Here is a 17,845-nt window from a genome sequence, read left to right as displayed (position 1 = left end):
TGGGGCCGCCCGGCCGCCCGGCGCTTCAGCCCCTTCTCCTCAGTTCTCCGCGGGCGGCGGCGGCGGCGCAGCAAGTTTCAGTGTTTAGGCGGCGGCTGCGGCGGCGGCGCGGGCACTCTGCGGCCGACTGTGCGGCGGCGCCGACCCCCGAGGGCCTCTCAGCCGCGCCCCGGCGCTCCGGCCGCCAGGAGTCGGGCGGCCACGAGGCTCCGCCGCGTCGTCCCGCGCTCGCCGGCCCGGCGGCTGCAGCCATGTCGCGGGGGCCGGAGGAGGTGAGCCGGCTCACCGAGAGCACCTACCGGGTAAGCGGGGCCCGGGGCGCCGGGGGCGGGGTCCGGGGAGGCCCCGGGGCTGCGGGGTTCGGGGTTCGGGACCCGGGACAGGGAGGCCCCGCCGGCGACTGGCGCTCCGGCCGTGGAAGGTCGCAACGTTTCACCTTCGGGGACAGGAGGGGACTTTACGCGGCCACGCCTCGCCTCCCCCGCGCCTCACTCCTGGCGCCGCCCTCCGAGCCCCGCGTTTCCCACCCAGTGGTGTTGGGGTCGGTCCCGGGCACCCCCTCCTCCGACTTCATGGGGTCCGGGGCTGCCGGGCTCCAGCTCTCGGAGGCCAGAAATGCCGGTCGAGTTTCTCGGGATAAACTAACGCGCCCAGGAACGCAGGGCAGAGACTCCCAGGTATTTAGGAACGCCAGGTGAGCCGTGCTCCTCGAGCCTCCACGAAGGCGTCCTGGGCGCTGGGGTTTTTCTCGGGTGGGGACGAGTCGGTGCAGCGAGGTTGGAAGCTCCTGCCCTTGGAGCCGTTTTCTCAGCGGTGCTGAGGTGAGCTTGGCTTTTACACATCGATTATTTTGTAAACTTGTTCGAAGTTGTTCATAAAATTGACCCAACCTTAAGGAATGCGTGGATGGTCAGTCTCGGAAGTTGTATTTATTATAAGAAGATTTTTCCAGAAACAGACGTGAATTTAGGATTAGTGGCTAGTTTACTAAGTTTAAGTACTTATAAATGAATTCCAGTTGAAATAAGATATGTGTTTAATCATCTGCTATTAATAGGATGCAAAGCAACTGTTGTTTTAATTCATCTCAGGCTCATTGAACCCCTGAGACTTGAAAGTTCTCTAAATTCATTTGTAGCCGTTTTTAAGGCCCCGGGTTTGGTCATTTTGATAGTTTTTTGTTTCTAACCCTAAATTTTAATTTCTGGGTTTGCAAGGTCTGAGTAAGTTCCTGAAATCAGAGGAGTTTATTGACTTTTGTCGGATAAGAATTTATTTAAAAAAAAAAAAGATGGAAATATTTTCATAGTTTATCCTTTCAAGTCCAAAAGATTATTGATTCCCTTCATCTGAGTACACAAAGTGGTTGCTGTAGCGTGATTAACACTATATTGGTAGGTAGGGTAAAAAAAACGGCGAAATAGTTGACACGGTATTTTGGGGCTAAGCAACAGTGACCAAAAACTGTTCCTTATCCATGTTTTCCATAATAGAGGACAATATTTGGAGATTTGAGAAACTGTACAGTCTTACATTTATATTGAGATGGTTAATGTGTAAATGATTCTGAAGATGGTGGGGCAGAAGGCGCGGGGTGCTGACAGAGTGTGTAAATAAAACATTTCTACTCTTAGACTTGGGAGCAGTGGCTATCTAATGAATGTCAGTTAAGATAAACTATGTAATTGGGAAATATGGAGCATTGCGGATTAGAGGCGGAGTCTAAGTATCAGCTGGGGTACAAAAACTCATGAACACAGAAGTTCCTTTCCCTCTGCCTCCAAGAATATAAACCAAAACAAACCAAGCCGGTTGCTGTTGAGTCGATTCCGACTCATCGTGACCCTATAGGACAGGGTAGAACTGCCCTGTAGGGTTTCCTAGTCTGTAATCCCCAGATCTTTTCTTGCACAGAGCAGCTGGTAGGTTCACACCACTAGTCTTTCTCTTAGCAGCTGATCACTTAACCACTGCACCACCAAGTCTCCTTTCCAAGAATATAGGTGTATGTATCTTTTCAGCCTTAGATGAAATATCACATTGAGACAATTAGATGTTCAGGAGTAAACTGTTTGCTCGTTCTGCTACTACTTCCTGACTTATTTTTAGTCATGACTCGATGGAGGGGCTGCCCTCCAGTGAATTAGTGTCACAGGTGCCAACCACTTTGGCATGTCACCCCAAAGAACAATTAAGTGTTCGTGCAGAACCTATACATAGACTAAGAGGTGGTCATTTGAACAGAACAAGGAGGAACACTACGTGGTTTAAAATCAGGAAAGGTATGTGTCAGGGTTGTATCTTTTCACCATATCTATTCAGTCAGTGAGGAAATGGTGAGTAAAGCCCATCACTTGGTTTTAATCAACAATTAGTGAGCTTTTGGTATGTTTCAAGACACCTGGGAAGCAATAAGGTTTTGGTCTCCAACCTTTGGTGATTATAACCTTTCAAAAAATGAAAATGACTTATAGATACATATAACCCAAATGATAAAAGCCACAATTTTTTAATTCTGCTCCATTCTTTGGGTAATGTTAAGCACCTGGTGATGCAGTGGTAAAGAGCTAGGCTGCTAACCAAAAGGTCAGCCACTTCTTGGAAACCCCGCGGGGCAGTTCTTCTCTGTCCTATAGGGTTGCTGTGAGTCGGAATGGACTCGCTGGCAACGGGTTTGGTTTGTTTTTTTATTCAATCTGTATGCTGAATAAATAATGGGACGCTGGACTATATGAAGAAGAATGAGGCATCAGGATTGAAAGAAGACTCATTAACAACCTGTGATATGCAGATGACACAACCTTGCTTGCCGCAGTTGAAGAGGACTTAAAGAACTTGCTGATGAAGATCCAAGGCTACAGCCTTCGCTATGGATTACACCTCAACATAAAGAAAACAAAAATCCGTACAATTGGACCAGTAAGCAACATCACGGTAAATGGAGAAAATATTGAAGCTGTCAGAAGGATTTCATTTTGCTTGGATCCACAATCAATGCCCATGAAAGCAGCAGTCAAGAAATCAAACGACATATTGCACTGGGCAAATTTGTTGCAAAAGACCTCTTTAAAGTGTTGAAAAGCAAAGGAGTCACTCTGAGGACTAAGATGCACCTGACCCAAGCCATGATATTTTCAGTCACTTCATCTGCATGCGAAAGCTGTACAATGAATAAGGAAGACTGAAGAGGAATTGATACCTTTGAATTATGCTGTTGATGAAGAATATTGAATGGCCTGCCAGAAGAATGAACAAGTCTGTCTTGGAAGATAAATAGCCAGAATGCTCCTTGGAAGCAAGGTGGGGAGTCTTTGTCTCATGTACTTTGGACGTGTTATCAGGAGGGACCAGTCCCTGGAGAAGACATCATGCTTAATAAAATAGAAGGTCGGCAAAAAAGAGATGGATCGACTACAGTGGCTGCAACAATGGGCTCAAACGTAGCAATTATTTTGAGAATGGCACAGGACAGGGCAGTGTTTTGTTCTGTTGTACATAAGGTTGCTATGTCAGAACTGACTCGATGCTTAACATTACCCGAAGAACTGGAGCAGGAGTAAAAAATTGTGGCTTTTCATCATTCGGGTTGTATGTATTTACAAGTCATTTTCATTTTTTGAAAGGTTATAATCACCAAAGGTCAGAGACCAGAGCCTTATGCTTCCCAGGTGTCTTGAAACGTACCAAAAGCTCGCTAATTGTTGATTAAAATCAATTGATTGGCTTTAATCACCATTTCCTCATTATTGTTTTGGAAACACATTTTTGGTGTTGGGGTGATGGATCAGAATTTACAGTGCCAGATAGGTTTATGTCATCTGTAAAATGAAGCCCGCTAGGTCATGCTTTGGCTGTGATGGGAATTCACAATGAAGTTTTACATTCACACCTCTGATTGGAAGGCTGAAATCCTTTCACCACCTCCTCATTCCCTTCTCCCACCTCTTCACTGCCCCTCCCCACAACAGTCAAAAGCCGGACATAATTTAAGCTTAATATGGCAAAAATCTACTGGCAGTGTTGATGAATCCAGTTCTTTTAAAAAGAGATTTTCTTTGTTACCTAACAATCTACAATGTTTTACTAATAGAAACACAACCTAACCAGTTGCATTTACAAAAGACACCTGTGAATAAGATTTTATGTCATGCTAGTATGGGTTTTATATATATATATATATTTTTTTTTTTTTTTTTGATACAGTCAGTCCCTGGGTTATGGATGCTTGAGTTATGGACAACTCATACTTAAGAACGGACTGCCATAAAGCCTATTATATTAAAAATTTGAGTTAAATACAATAACACAGTAATAACCAATGCACATGCTACTTTGTGACACTCATGAAAACATTGCATGGTGTGCTTTGGAAGTGTTTTAAGTATTTGGTTTTATGTGCATGCCCTGTTGCCGTCGAGTCGATTGCAACTCGTAGCAGCCCTATAGGACAGAGTAGAGCTGCCCCATAGGTTTTCCAAGGAGCGGCTGGTGGATTGGAACTGCTGACCTTTGGTTAGCAGCCGAGCTCTTAACCACTGCACCACCAGGGGTCCTTTATATGCATAGAAAGATAAAGTGTATACTATATACTGAGACATTCGAGACTAAATAATAGCCATACATACCTCTTGCAACTTACCTATAAATTCGACTTAAAGGCACATAGGAAATGATCTTGTTCAAAACGTGAGGCCTGCCTGTACCCAAATATCTTCAATTTTGACATAAAGGAATAAATTCTTTAGAGAAATGGGGTGGGGGAAAGTGGGGGTTTATAGAGTAGTGTGATCGTCTGTATGCAGCATCAAATATCCTTAAATACATGTTTACACATTTACTGAGTTTTCGAAAATATGTACTTAGACAAATGATTACTGGAGATCCATGCTAACTTCCAGGAGGATTTGTGTTTTACTACTTCGCAAACAAATGGCGTAATAATAAGCCCCAAACTGTCAAGTAACGTTACTGTTGCTAATTAGAGCTCAGCCAGAGACCTTTCCCTCTCCCCACACTTTAGTCCACAGTGTGCCCATAATTTGCCCTCAAAAGCTTGCTTGTGATTTTGCATGGTTTTCTGATGAGTACATGCTTTCGTGGTACTGGGAAGAAATAAAAGTTCAAAAAACCTTTAATTAAGAGTAGCCACAACCTTCCTAGAAGTTAGAACTGTTGAACTGTTGAAGTCTTAGAAAGTTGAGGAGGGAAGGGCAGGGCACCATCCAGGGATATCTTCCTGCGTTAATCTTGTTAAGGCAGCAACAAGGTAGAAAATGACAGTTAAAAGGGAGAAGGGAAAGGTGCTTGAGCTTCTCCCCGCCCCCTGCCCCGGCCTCCGTAGCACTTTGGACCTTCTAGTAGACTATATAGTGCGTTTATTATATTTCTCTCTCTTCCCACACCAGCTAAAATGTGAGCCCCACGAGGGCAAGGAGCTACTGGCATGTAGTAGGTGAGCTTATTTGTTGAATGAATGAACATTTACTAAGCACTATCTTGTGCCAAAGGAGCCCTGGTGACGCAGTGGTTAAGCACGTAGCTGCTGCTAAACGAAAGTTTGGCAGTTTGAACCCACCAGCCACTCCTGGGGAGAAAGATGTGGCAGTCTACTTCCATAGAGACCACTATGAGTTGGCAGTGGGTTTTGGGTAATTTTTACAGAAGCAGACTGCCTCATCTTTCTCCCAAGAAGCCACTGGTGGTTTTGAACCATCGACCTTTTGGTTAGCAGTTGAGCACTTTAACCACTGAGCCACCAGGGTTCCTTTCTGTAAAGATTACAGCCTTGGAAACCCTATGTGGTAGTTCTGCTCTGATCTGTAGGGTCGCTATGAGTCAGAATCGACTCGATGCCACTGGGGTTTAGTTTTTGGTGTGCCAGGGCCCCCTCCCGCCCTAGACAATCCACATAGAGCGTTTCATTCTAAGTGTGCATCAGCCCTGTGAGTTGGATATGGATTTTGCTTATTTGATTCTCATTTTTACATGGAGAAACTGAGGCCCGAGGACTGTTGAGTCATCAGCACCCACATACCACCTGCCGCTCTCTCCATTTTGTGCAGTAATTTAGTTTCTAGTGGCCAACAAATGCCCAAACCAGATGCATTTTCATAATTCGGTGATCTAAGATGGTACCAAAATATTCTGTCACCTTCATGGTGCTGATTCATCGTCCTTGGCTTTTTTTTTTTTTTTTTAATTTCATGTACTTTTTATTGTGGAGAAAATAGGACAGAATATATGCCAGCTCAGCAGTTTCTACATGTATCATTCCGTGACGTTGATTACGTTCTTCAAGTTGTGCAATCATGCGCACTATCGTTTTTCAGCTCATTCTGCCCATTGGTTTGCTCGGAAAATGAGGTTAGTTGTCTTACTGGGTAAAGCAAACAACCTAGGCTCGTGTGCAAGGTTTTATTCGTTTGTATTAATGGTTTTCTATTTTCTCGGACTTGGGTTTAACTGGGGTGCGTAAGTTAGAGCCCCTGCCTAATTTGTTTCCACTGTGGACTGCAAGGTACAGGTTTAGTTTTTGCAGCATAAACTGCCTTTGTAAAAACCCCCTATTAGGTATATTTCTTGCTCTAGGTGTATACACTGTTTGATATCTTAATCTTTCCCCATAACACAGCTTTCTTCAGGTATGCCGAAGATAAAATGGGATTTACAAAAGCCCAGACAACCTGCTCTTAGCTCCATGATGACTAAAAACGGGGACAGTGAGAGGCAGGTGCCAGGTAGTGGCCAAAAGGTTGCCAGGTATCGGATACTAAACTAAAACAGCCCAGTATTTTAGCTTCTTGTCTAGTAAAATGAAAATACAAAACCAAACAACAGATGTCTTTTTCTGTCTGAAATATTTTTTCTTGGTTGGAAAGAGGTTGGAGAACTGTAACATTGCTATGCAGACAAAGCAGCCTCCTTTATCACGAAGCCTGGGAAACTGGGACCACTTGGATAGACGACACCATTCACAAGTTTCAGGTCGCTTTTGAGTTTACATTCATGACCTTATTTCCACATGGGGCACTAATTCTGGCGGGCACAGAATGCATTTCTCATGTAATGAGCCAGTGTAGCCCTTCCAGGGAAACTGAGTGTGCATAGAATTGCAACAAATCAGATTTGTGTTTTCCTCAACATTTCTTTAGGAATTTATTCCACATTTAAAAACTCACAGTTATAAAAGCCTTATAGCCTTGACATGAGTATAAGTTATCTGTCGAAACATGCAAATATATTTTTCTTCCATGTATTTTTAAAACTTTTTCTTGGACTGCAGAATACATATAGAAAAGTATAACAGTTTACTAAATTGTTACAGACCAAACACATCTGTGTAACCAGCGCCCAAATCAAGAAACAGGCCATGACAGTGCACCTGAAGCCAGCGCACCTGAAGCCAGCGCACCTGAAGCCCCTCTGCTGCCTCCCTCCGCTTATTACACCCCCTCAAGGGTGACCACTCTCTGAACTTCCAACAGCGTCCATTAGTTTCACCTGTTTTGTGCTGCACGTACTTGGAATCTGGACAGTAAGCGCTCCTGGGAGTCTGCCATATTTCTCCCAACGCCTTTGTTAGATCCGTCCATGTCGTGGGAGTGATTACAGCTAGCTTGATCTCACTGCTGTACAGTAGTCCATAGTGTGAATGTATTGCAGTTTTATCTGTCCTTTCGATGGGCGTTTGGATTGCTCGCAGACTACTCCAGGATGTTACGAACAGTGCCACGGTGAACATTCTAGTACATGTCTGGTGGCCCAAACCCTCGTTTCTTTTGGGCGAGTACATAGGAGTGGATTTGCTGGGTTTTAAGTGTTGCAGGGTTTAGCTTTAGTGGAAACTGGCAGGCGGTTTTCCAAAGTCATCGTGCCTATTTAAATTCCCACCACTAGTGTATGAGAGTTCCAGTTGTTCTGTATCCTCACCAACACTTGATATTTTCCATCCTTTTCACTTTACTCATCCTGGTGCGTGTGTGCAACTAAAAATTTTAAATTTAAAAACAAAGCAAAAGAAGCAAACCTGTTTACCCCAGGCCTGCTGGTGACGTTTTGCAGTGCGGACATCTGCATCCTCAGCAGGAGCCCTGCCTGATACCTCTCTGGATCTCCATAACCCATTGCTATTGAGCTGATTCCGACTCATAGTGACCCTATAGGACAGGGTAGAACTGCCCTGTAGAGTTTCCAAGGAGCACCTGGTAGATTCAAACTGCCAGCCTTTTGGTTAGCAGCCATAGCCGCTACCACTGCGCCACCAGGGTTTCCTAAATCTCCCTACCAAAAAAACCAAACCCGTCGCTGTTGAGTTGATTCCAACTCACAGCAATCCTATAGGACAGAGTAGAACTGCCCCATAGAGTTTCCAAGGAGCATTTGGTGCGTATGAACTGCCTACCTTTTGGTTAGCAGTTGTAGCTTTTAACCACTACACCACCAGGGGTTTAAGTACGGGGCGGGGGAGTGGGTACTTAATGTCAGAAGCCCGACTAGGACTAGGGAACATGGGGTTGAGAGCTGTCATGCAGTTGGGGTATTCACTAAAGTAAAACATGAACTTAAGTTTATTAAACTCAAAAGCTGTCATAGCCAGACACACCAAAAGATTTTGTGTGTAAGGGATGTTGGTGGCCCTATTTAAAGAAACTGGGGTAGGATTTGGGTTGGTTGAATATTCTTGTTAGTTGAGTATTCATGAGCGTACCCTCCCTTTCTTTTTTATGTGACTTTTCTTAGAAAATCTACCCACTTTACTGTTACAGACATATTAGACTAGTTTTTAAAAAGAATTTCAGTGAGTTAACAGTTTAATCAAGAGTTTTTAAGAATTTAGCATCTTCTAAAGGAAATGTTACTTTTAATTTGGGTCTTTTCCCCAGTTAGATTGTGAGCACTTGAGAACAAGTTCCCAAAATGATACTTCTCAGCATCTTCCACAACTGTTTATATTTTATTTATTTGTGTGTCTGTTGGTTTTAACTCAGAGGTTTTTTTAAACTGCACTTTTTTCTCTGATAACCAGAAAGTTTTCTGTGAAAAATTACACTGAAAATAAGTTACCCAGAATCTCAGAACTCAGAGAGAACACTGTTAACTCTTAGCATCTCTCTTCCAAGTGGTTTTTTTCAGTACGTCCTTCCATGTCAGTCAGTATTCTGTGCCGCCTCATTCAATGACTCCACAGAACTTCGTTCTTTATCATCTTTTATTGATCCAGTCCCCTCTTGTTGGGTATTAAGATCGCTGCCAGGGTTTTGCTATTAAAGTTCTGCAGTCGATGGACATCACTGCAGATATGCCTTTGCACTCATCCCTGGTATTTTCCTTCAGCTAAATTCCCTGAAGGGGACTGGGAATCAAAGGCTAGGCACATTTTAAAGCACATTTCCTACACATTGCAAAATGTCTTCTAGACAACAAATACCGAGTTATGCTTTACATTGTGAGAGTGCGCCTTTCCTCAAGCCCAGCCAAGGAAGTAGATTTTTTAAAACTACTTCCTTTTTTATAACACAAAGGGTTTGTTTTTCTTTCCAACAGTAGTAAAGCTTATACACCTATAACATATAGGTACAGTCCGTGGACTTTGTACTTGTGGGGAATAGAGAGTAGTTACAGCTCTGTGACCCCTCCAGCCTGCATACTTTAGTTCCTCTTTCTCTCAGCCTAGATTTTAATACTTCTTTGTATGTTTTCCTGGCCTTGAGTCTGTCTTTTTGTTTTATCATTATTTTGTTGACTCTGTCGTGGTTGTAACAACTGCCTCATATCTTTGTGGACAAAGGTGAGGCATGTGTAAATGAGATTAAAACGTTGCTGGTTTCTCTCTCTTTCAAAAATAAATGAAAAATATTACCAGAGTGCTTTCCCAGTCCAGGGAGCAAAAAGGACAAGCAGGGCTCAGAGATCTAATTGACGGCTTGGAGCCTCATGGTACCCTTGTGTCTTAGAACAGCAGGTGAGTGAGGATGCCCTCAGGTTTATTGCTTAAATTGTTTTTGTTTACATGCTACTTTGGGGGTTAACAAGTCCCTAAACAATAGCAGTTCCTTCGGTAGAAATATCAGAATAACAGTGGTTAACCTTGGGGGAGGTTTCTCACTTTTACGCTACCTTTTGGAGTGTTTACTTTTTTAATATATACGTGAACGGATTACTTCTTATACTATTTAAAATAAGCAGAAATTGGTGTATATATTCAGTTTCAACAGGTGAAATATTTTTAAAATTAAGCAAAAATTTGCCTTTTTCTCCCTCTGTTTTGCAAATTAATCTCTTGTAAGATAAACCAAATTTAAAATCTTGAAGCTTTTCTCACAATTTTTACACACAGGAGTATTTTTTAACATTTACTAACCAGAAACTACAAAATTTTTCAACAAAATTGAAAATACCCAAACGACAATGCTTCTAACTATCTTTTAGAAGTCTTATTCCTGATGTTGCAAGCAGCCAGTCCCTTTCAAGGTGCAGCAGCTATATACATCCAAGGTAAAGGGAAAGTACAAATGCGGTAATAGCAACCTGTCACAGGTACGTAGGAGAAGGAGAGTCAGGAATAGAAGGAGGAAATGGTACACATGGCTAATTGCCTCCATGAATAACTACCACCTTTGCCAGGAGACAGGAAGAACTGAATGGTGCCTGACTACCGTTACTAAATGTTTTGATAAAGATTCCATAGAAGTATCCTGATCAAAAGGGAGAAGGTAGAACAGAATTTCAAATTCTCATGGACTCTGAACTTTCTGGAGCCATGAAAGTTGGATGAACCCCTGAAACTATTGCCCTGAGATGATCTTTAAACTTTAAACCAAAAGTATACCCCTGAATTCTTCTTTAAACCAAACGAGAATTTATCTTAACTAGTAAAGAATGTCTGCCTTGAGCATTGTGCTCTTTGAAAGAACTGTCTGTGGGATGGAACTGACAACAGCAACTTGAAAGAGAAGCTAGGAAGCTTAAGGGGCAGTGAGTTTCTGTTAATAGGAGAGGAACAATTCGGAAAAGGAGGGTGAGAATGGTTGCAGAACTAGGAGAATGTAATCAGTGTCGCTGACCTGCACATGTAGAAGTTAGGGAATTGGTGTGTGTTCTGCTGTATGTATTTTCAACAACAACAAAAATAATTTTTTTTAAAAAGTAAGTAGGGAATAAAGTTCAGATGATTAGAACCCATGGCTCAGAATAAACATGCAGAAGATAGGGAGCGAAGGTCAGAACAGGCCTTGGGGTGACAGATCTGACTATTGGCTACCTTAAGTGCTTCTCCCCATCTTCATGGCAGAGAGCCCTGTGCTGTTGGCACTGGGAGGAGGGAAGCCCCTGCCTGTGGTTAGAGGTTAAGGTACAAAAGTCTGAAGAGGAGAGGAATACAGTACAGGAAATGACCCTGGTCACCTTCATATGCCTATCAGACACAGAGGCCTGTTAACAGACCAAGCCAAAATGATGAGTCTGAAGTATGTAACAAAAGTGATCTGACAAGTGACAACAGAAAACCAGGAGGAAAATCTCAGGGATTACTCTTTACTTCAGTACTGCAGTTCTAATGCAAAACAGAATGACGTGTCCTGCCAGGTCTGGTGGAGGGAAGTTCAATAGGGTTATGCCAGACACTGTCAGAAGAGTGGCATATGAAAAGAACTATTGAACGAAAAAAGAATGTCATTTGCTATATGAAATCACTGTACTTTGATCTTGTAAAGTGCCTGTTACGTGTTACATACTTTAGGACTTTTGAAACAAACGGGGCCCGGTGCCTGACACGTTCTTTCCAGTAAATTCGTTGCCTTTTTATTCCACGACATACCTTTTTTTCTAAAATTTTTATTGTGCTTTAAGTGAAAGTTTACAAATCAAGTCAGTCTTTCATATAAAAATTTATATACACCTTGCTATATACTCCTAGTTGCACTCCCCCTAATGAGACAGCGCACTCCTTCTCTCCACCCTCTATTTTGGTGCCCATTCAGCCAGCTTCTGACCCTTCTAACCTCCCCTCCAGACAGGAGCTGCCCACATAGACCCATGTGTCCATGACATACCTTTTAAAAACAGTAAGTAGACAGGCAAAAACACTTAACCAAATGGCCTAGTGCTCTCTGTGGTCTTAAAAGTGTAGATGTTATACATGGTGACAGCTGTTTAAAACCCAATAACTAACTAATTGCTGTTTCCTTATTGTGGGCTATTTATCTGTGATAGTTATATATTTCTAAGTGACATTCAAGTAATACTAAAGATGTTTGCATTTCTTCTTTTCAACTGGTCAACCTGGATTGCCTCTGTATTTTTTCATACCTGTCTCCTGATTAGGTGGTACGTTTTCAAGGGCTGGAACCCTTTTCTTGTTCGCCTTTATGTTCCTGAGTCCAGCAGGGCCTGCCTCAGTGTAGATATGTAACAAAGCTCGAACAAATGTATAGTTTTTTGTGTTGTTTCAAAGGCCCAGAGGTAAAAAACACTTTACAGAGTTAGTGGAGTGAAACATACGTGCACATATCATCTAGGACTTGCCTTGATTTGTCTCTCAAGACATCTCTCTCTGTCTCTATCATACACACACACACACACCCTAGAGGAAAATACTAGAAAGGAGGTACATTTTCAGATTCAGATGAAGTGTTATTTTTTGTTTCCTCTGAAGTCACGTTTTCTAGTTGTCCTGGTGTCATAGCTTAAATTGAAAGAATTGTTTTCCCACCCTTTCAAATACCAACATGTACCTATACCAACCAAGCAAAACTGGATACTGATATTTTTATCACAGTTGGAGTTTCATGAAGTGATTTTACTTCAACCATAGGTACTCATCCCATTGTTGAAGTCCAAGAGTTCCTAGAGGCGGGGTCCCAAAATCCCCTGCCTGGCTGAGGCCAGTGTGGGCCAGACACTGTTAGAATATCTGATCCCTTGCTAATTGCCAAGGCTCGTGAAGCCTGCACGCAGCGCCTGAAAGCTTTCTTGGCGCTGCCACACAGCTATACCACCTTCTGCACCTTGAACCCAGTGTAATTGGCTACGCTTGAACTAAAGGCAAAGTGGTTTCAAATGATTCTACCCTTAGACAAATGTAAAACTTTTATCTGGTATTGAAAATACCATGAAATTTTCCAGTTTCAAACTGGGTTCAAACTGGTTTTTTTTCCTCCATTTTAGTTACTTTATCAGCTGATCATTAACTCAGATTGCCGGTGAAGGGACATGGTTTTCCCTCCACAGTTTTATTTTTAATAACAATTGAAAAACTATGTTCTTCTACCAGCTTACTGGGTGGGGTCGCACTGGGAATTAATTTTCCAGAAAGGCCTGAGCAGCTGTAGGACACATGTCTCATTCTCCCACCAGTGTGCTGGGCCTTTTGGTCCTGCTTAATTGTGCTTTAGCTTCAGAGCAATTCTTGCTTCCTAAATGCCTCCAGGAGAGGGAAAGTGGAGTTGGTCACAGAAGTGTGATTGCACCTCGTGATGCATCTTAAGAGCTGTCAGGACATTTTTCTGGAGGGTCACACTGGTTCTGATTGCTTGTTGGTTCTTAGGGAGCTCAGGATCTGGTAAGTGCTCCCAGGATTGTCAGAATGTCCTTCTGCAAGAGGCTCAGGCCAAGAAGACAATGACTGCCACAGCGGCTTCCTGCAGTCAGGTGACATTGTAGGGATGGAGCCATGTCAATCTGCAGGCCTTGTGGCTTCATTTCCAGTATGACCTTTGCACCTTCAAGGACCACTTTTGCAGAAATACGTCTTTATAAGCCAAAGCTTTATACAGTCTATGGATGAAGAGAAAGGAAAGATGAAGGCAAAACAGTGTTTGAGTCACAGTGAACGTTTCATGGAGAAGCTTTCTCGGTGTGCTGAAGACTTTATGAGGAGACAGCAAGAATTTTTGCCTGGAGAAACATTTGTCAAACTCCTTCCCCAGTCACAGCTGTAAAGACAGCTGCTAACCCAGCAGCACATTTGTCTCAGAATAGCTGGGTTATGTTTTTCTAATAATGGGTCAAATTGATTTTCACCTTACAAAGCGAGGTTGCTACAAACAGCTAAATGAGCGTAAAGGCTTTGCAGACCAATAGCACTCTTCTGGCAGGTTGTGGACCAGTGGTCACAAAGGACACTGGATGACCTGCACCTCAGGAAATCTGGCTCTTCTGTGGACAGGCCGGTCAGAAACAACCAAGAATGAGCAAGTGCACACAACTTTGTGGCCATTCCCTAGCACTAAAGATTAGATTCCTTTAATCTTTAGGAGCCTGGAACAGAAGAAGAGCTGAAGGTTGTTTTTCTTTCTTTTTTTTAATAGCATTATTGAGCTCTAATTTATATGCCATAAAATTTACTCATTTTAAACATACCATTTAGTGATTTTTAGTAAATTTATGGGGTTGTGCAGTGGTCACCACAATCTAATTTTATGACATTTCCGTCACCCCAGGAGGATCTTTCGTGCCCGTCTGCCGTTCCTCTGCTTTTTGTTTCCATAGATTTACCGTTTCTAGAGGTTTCATGTATGTAGAACCCTAACATGTGGCCTCTCGTGACTGGCTTCTTTCACTCGGCATGCTTTCGGGGCTTGTCCAAGTTGTAGCACCTGTTAGTTCTTCATTCCTTTTTATGGCTGAATAGTACTCCATTGTACAGGCATACCACATTTTGTTCATCCACTCAGTTCACCAGTTGATGGGTATTTCCAACCAGGTGTTTTCTTAAAGACCACATTAATACTTAAAAGATAATTTAAAAGACTTTTTTAGTTTTAGTAATTTAAAAGAGCCTGGAAAAACAGGGTTGGGAAGCGAAGTTCACAGGAAAGCCCTGATGTTTTGGATCTGGAAGCCTCTTATGACTGGCTAGGCAGAGGGCAGAGGCTGGTAGCTTTTGTGGGTTGGAGAATGATTACACTTTGAGCTAATGAAGTTGCAGGTAGCGGCCCCATTAACTCACGCTCGATTTTCGTGGCTAATTGGCCCACTGGGCCATGGTGTCTGTAGTGGTGTTTCCAGGTGAGCTGGTGGAGATGAAGCCACCTTATGCAGCTGATTTGTCCATAAGCACAGATACATTTGATAAATGCACCATCTCCAAAAACTGCCGGTGTTGAGGATACTGGGGCTTAAGCCGTTCCCAGCCCTGCTCTTAGTGCTGGGGCTGCAGTGGTAAACTAAGATCCCTGCCCTTAGTTTACATGTACTTTCTACTGGAAGACAGAAGAGTAAACAGATAATACCATGTGAGGTAGTGATAAGAACTCTGAAGGACGAGGAGCGGGGAGCAGAAGCAGCAAGGAACAGGGCTAGAGAGAGAGAGGGAGGCTGGAGGTGCTGCCATCCATGAGAGAAGGATTGAGGAAAGCGCTCTGAAAGGGAGCTCTTGGGGCTGAGATGCAAGTAGGATGGATACTAGGAGAAGAGGGTTCAGGCAGAAGGAGAAGCGAGTACACAGGCCCTGCAGTGGGATTGGGTTCTGAGAGCAGCATGGAGGCGAGTGTGCCAGGAGCACAGTGACCTGCAGGAGACATGGCCAGGGACCAAACCCGTGTTTGCGTTGACTGCAGGAAATGTCCAGGCTTGTGGTGCTTCCTCTACCCAGTCGTTATGACAGAAATCACTGACTGATGACATTAATCTATAGATGCACGTGAGAACCAAGGATAAACCATTAAGTTACAACATCCTCTTCCCCTGCTTAGACATTTTCATCATACATACATTTTTAATGCTCACAAGGGAAAAAGTATGACATTACCAAGTGCTGATGAAGATATTGTAAAAATAGTACTTTCATAAAGTAATTGTGGGAGCGTAAATTGCTGCAGCCACTTTCTCCAAAGTATTTGATATCATCTGACAAAATTGAGAAATTTATCAGGTACCCATGCCCCAGCAGTTCTATTTCTGGGTAAATTCTTATCTATATGCACGAGGAGCTGTGTATGTGGCAGTAGTGAAATTTTGTAAGCCACCTAAGTGTCCCTCAGTAGAGAAAAGAGTGAATGAAATGCAGGGTATATGTAAACCCATTGCTGTCAAGTCCATTCTGATTCGTAGCGACTCTATAGGACAGAGTAGAACTGCCCCATAGGGTTTCCAAGGCTGTAATTTTTATGGGAGTAAATTGCCAGCTCTTTCTCCCAGGGAGCAACTGGTGGGCTTGAGCCACTGGCCTTTCACTTAGCAGCCTAGTGCTTAACCATTGTGCTAGCAGGGTTCCAGTATATGTGTATGATGGGTATATTGGTCAGGGCTGTACCAGAGAAAGAAAACCAGATATGTGTGTGTGTGTGTATACATACACACACACACACATATTTCAATCAGTTGGCTTACACAGTTGTGGGAGCTGGCAAGCCTGAAATTTGTAGAGCTGGCTGACTGGGAAAAGCTGACGGTACATTCCACAAATGGAATTTCTTCTTCCTCAGGGAAACCTCAGTTTTGCTTAATCTTAAAAGCCTTTCAGCTGATTGGATAAGGCCTATCCAGATTGTCTAGGATAATCCTCTTTCCTTTAAAGTCAACTTATTTAGATGCTAAACACATCTACAGGATACCTTCACAACAATACCTAGGTTAGTGTTTAATTCAACAACTGCGCACTAGAGCCCAGCCCAATGGCAAGGCTAACTAACCATCACAATGGGATACATATAGAAGTTAAATAGGAATAAACTCAATCATAATATATCAACATGGACAGGTCTTAGAAGCATAATGTTGGATAAAAAAGTAAGAGGTAAGAAGGAAATGTATTTTATGATAAGGATATATTGTTAATGGCCAGAGTGAAATTATATGTCAGACACAGCTAAAAGTGTGTGAGTGTGAAAGTATAAAATAATAGGTTAGAAAGTTAACAGCTTTTCTTAACTAGGGGTTCCCTCTGATAAGAAAAAAAGGTGAAGCTTGGATGGGGGTCCTGGAGCTTCGTCTGTAGTGTTTTCATTCTTTTTGAACAATGGAAACTAATATGACGGTGTTAGCCTTTATTAAATTCTGTGTCGGGGCTATGGGTGGTTCTGGAGAGGCCTCCTTCATGTTGGGGATCAGGGGGGCTGGGGGTTCTCTTTTCTTGGTGGAGGGGAGGGAGGTCAGTAATATTTCTTTTTGTTTGCCCAAGCAGAAAATATGTTTTTGGTCCTTAGATAATGCTGCTGCTGCTGTTAGGTGCCATGCGACCCTGCAGGACAGAGTAGAACTGCCCCATAGGGTTTGCAAGGCACAGCTGGTGAATTTGAACTGCCACCCTTTTTGTTAGTAGCGAAGCTCTGAACCTCTGTGCCACCAGGGCTATGTAGGTTAATTATATTCCTCAAAAATCAGGAGTAAGGCTACAGAAAAGCCTCTAAAAAAGAAAGTATTGTAGAGACTCCCTTAATTTCTCACACTTAAATTAGTGCTTCCCAGTCGTAAAAGCATTTCTATCTCGTTTTATTTCACAATTCAATTCAAGGAACTTGCATTAAGCCTGAGGGGGTGAGTACAGAGGTTAGTAGGGAGACTGACTCCGAAGTCCTGCTGGACCAGGGGCCTTCGCAAGGTTTTATAGTTTAGCCTCTCAAAGCTTCAGCGTCCTCATCTGTAGAGTGGGCATAATCATAGCCACGTTTTTTAGAATCAAATGAGATAATCCATGTAAAATGCTAGGCGTAGAGCCTGAAGCGAGTAACACTCCGTTAATGTTATAACGTTTGTCAGATGAAACAATGAAAAAAATGAGTAAGGTGCTCTCAACTGAACAGAGCAGATGATAACAACACCGTCAGTTTCCTTGGTGCCGCACACTTCTCTGGAGGTTTTTGTGTTCACGTTCTAGCTCTTTCATCCCGATAAGGAGAGTTGTAGG

At 43.0% G+C, this 17,845-nt stretch overlaps 1 protein-coding gene across 1 annotated transcript in view; it reads left to right on the top strand.

Moving 5' to 3' along the window:
* Positions 1-252: 252 nt before the first annotated feature.
* Positions 253-17,845, top strand: part of BAIAP2L1 (BAR/IMD domain containing adaptor protein 2 like 1) — an 81,473-nt gene continuing 63,880 nt past the window's right edge. Inside the window, exon 1 of the mRNA XM_064296031.1 lies at positions 253-302. The gene's annotated coding sequence lies outside the window, so the exon portion shown is untranslated. The remainder of the gene's footprint in view (positions 303-17,845) is intronic.

The sequence above is a fragment of the Loxodonta africana genome, chromosome 12 (assembly GCF_030014295.1).
Source record: "Loxodonta africana isolate mLoxAfr1 chromosome 12, mLoxAfr1.hap2, whole genome shotgun sequence".
NCBI classification, from domain to species: Eukaryota; Metazoa; Chordata; class Mammalia; order Proboscidea; family Elephantidae; genus Loxodonta; species Loxodonta africana.
The sequence above is the reverse complement of the archived record's forward strand: the minus strand, read 5'-3'. Positions and strand labels throughout refer to the sequence as shown.